Source organism: Rhincodon typus, chromosome 33 (assembly GCF_021869965.1).
Source record: "Rhincodon typus isolate 14 chromosome 33, sRhiTyp1.1, whole genome shotgun sequence".
In the NCBI taxonomy this organism is placed as follows: domain Eukaryota; kingdom Metazoa; phylum Chordata; class Chondrichthyes; order Orectolobiformes; family Rhincodontidae; genus Rhincodon; species Rhincodon typus.
This window is the reverse complement of record NC_063364.1, coordinates 27,679,122-27,681,285: the sequence shown is the minus strand read 5'-3', so window position 1 is coordinate 27,681,285 and position 2,164 is coordinate 27,679,122.

The window sequence follows — 2,164 nt, the reverse complement described above, 5'->3', positions numbered from 1 at the left end:
ATAGACTTGAGTTTTGGAGACAAAAGAAAATATGTGTGAACCATTCATAAAAAAGTCATGCTGCATATTTTGCAACAATTTATGATACAGCTGTGCTTACGCTAATGATCTGGATTTTTAAACACAACTTTGAAAACATCCGAGCCACTCCAGCAACCTGTTTTACAATGAACAAAGGAACGATATCTGGATTTAGTCATTTGTTCTGTATCAGATTGGGGCATGCACACAGGTCTGTACTTTGATATTGCTGCACTAAGTGTGCTTCAGTGTGGCACCTATAGGGGTGTTTTGCAATGCCAGGTAACCCATTTAAGTTGCTCATTCTACAGTTAACCTTCTCCAGCACGTACAAAGCAGTCATCAGTGGCAAACTTATCTCAGTAAGGTTGCTAACTTTCTAGGATTGCCCTGCAGCATTCAGAAACAAAGTGTCAATCTCATGGGTTATGAGCAAAACCCTGAAGAAAATATTGACGTCCAAAAAATATTGTGTGGCCTTTTTCTATGTTTTCTTTGAACACTTTTGCTTATTAGAAAAGAGAGAGAAAGGTCCTTTGACTGGTTGAGAGGGAAAGTGGTGACATGGCTGTAATGGCAGGATCTAGCAATCCAGATGCCCAGGCTAATGATCTGTGACAAGTGTTCAAATCTCACCAAGGCAACTGGTACTATTTCAGTTAATAGTGTTTAATGCTGCAGCGATAGTGTTCCTACCTCTAGTTCATAAGTCAAGGCTATGTTCCCATCATGATCTGACAGGCGTGGACATGTATCATTAAAACTCAATTCTTCAGGTACAATTCCAGAATTAATAGAGCTTGACAAGATGACTGCCAATGCATACCACCACATCTTTCAAAACTTCGGTATATAGACAATTAGGTCAATGGAATTTCTTCCCTTTGGTGGAAGGATTAATGACCAGTGGCATAAATTTAAGATAAAGCGGCAGGAAGCTTAGAGATGATGTGAAGATCTGAAGGGGTGGTAGAGACAGAAACCCTTAACATTTAAAAAGCATTTAGATGTACACAAAGCATACAAGACCAAGTGGTGGAAAATGGGATGGAAATAGGTAGGTGGCTGTTTTTGACCTGTGAAAGCTTGATGGGCCGAAGGGCCTTCTTCTATGCGTGGAACTCTATGACTTTATTTTGAAACCTTCAGATACGTTTTACCCTGGAGTGATAACCCTAGTTGGTAGGCCCTCAAAGTCAGCAATTGTAATTTCAAAGCAATGGAGCATTGATGCTCCAATGCAGTACCTAAAGACTACTGTATTGCCAGAAGAGCTACCCTAAAGATGAAATTTTAAAGCAAGTCCTATCAATTGGCTCTGACGTACACTAAAGATCTATGGTAAGGGAATCCTCCCAATGATATGACCAACTTCACCCTCAGCCAATACAGTAAAAACAAACCAGCCACGCATTATTGATGATTGCTGGACTTTGCCATGTTCTAAATTGATGCTGCATTTGCCTATGTAAATGAGATTGGATAAAGTACAAAATAAACTGCAGGCTACACATGAATGGTGTCCATGAGTGTCAACATTTTGCTTTGATTTCACCTGTTTACAGGCCAGCTGTAAAAGGTGTGGTTTCGTGTAGAGCAGAAGTTATCCTATGCTTTGTGCCAAACTCAAAAGGTTCTCAGACCAACTAATGGGGGCTGTAACATCTGTGTTGATGTACCTCCAGCTGTACTTTACAAAGTAGTGTAAGAAGATGCTAAAACATCTCCTGTCCCATCCTCTGTCTTCCCATTCTCCCTCCTCACAAAAAAAATGATCCAGCTACCTCTTAGATGTCTCTTCAACCCATAAAACACTCTCTGCAAAATTGTTGGGCAAAGGCTTTGGGCTTTAGTTTCTGTTTGTTCAGCAGAGTAAAAGTTAATTAGCTACAAGTGACTGACTCAGGAGGTTTTAGGCTCAAGTAAACTGGGATATCTACAGGCAACAAGGTGCAGGGCTGGATGAACACAGCAGGCCAAGCAGCATCATAGGAGCAGAGAGGCTGACGTTTCGGGCCTAGACCCTTCATCAGAAAAGGGGGAGGGGAAGGGGGTTTTGAAATAAATAGGGAGAGAGTGGGAGGCGGATAGAAGAGGGATAGAGGAGAGGATAGGTGGAGAGGAAACAAACAGGTCGAAGGGC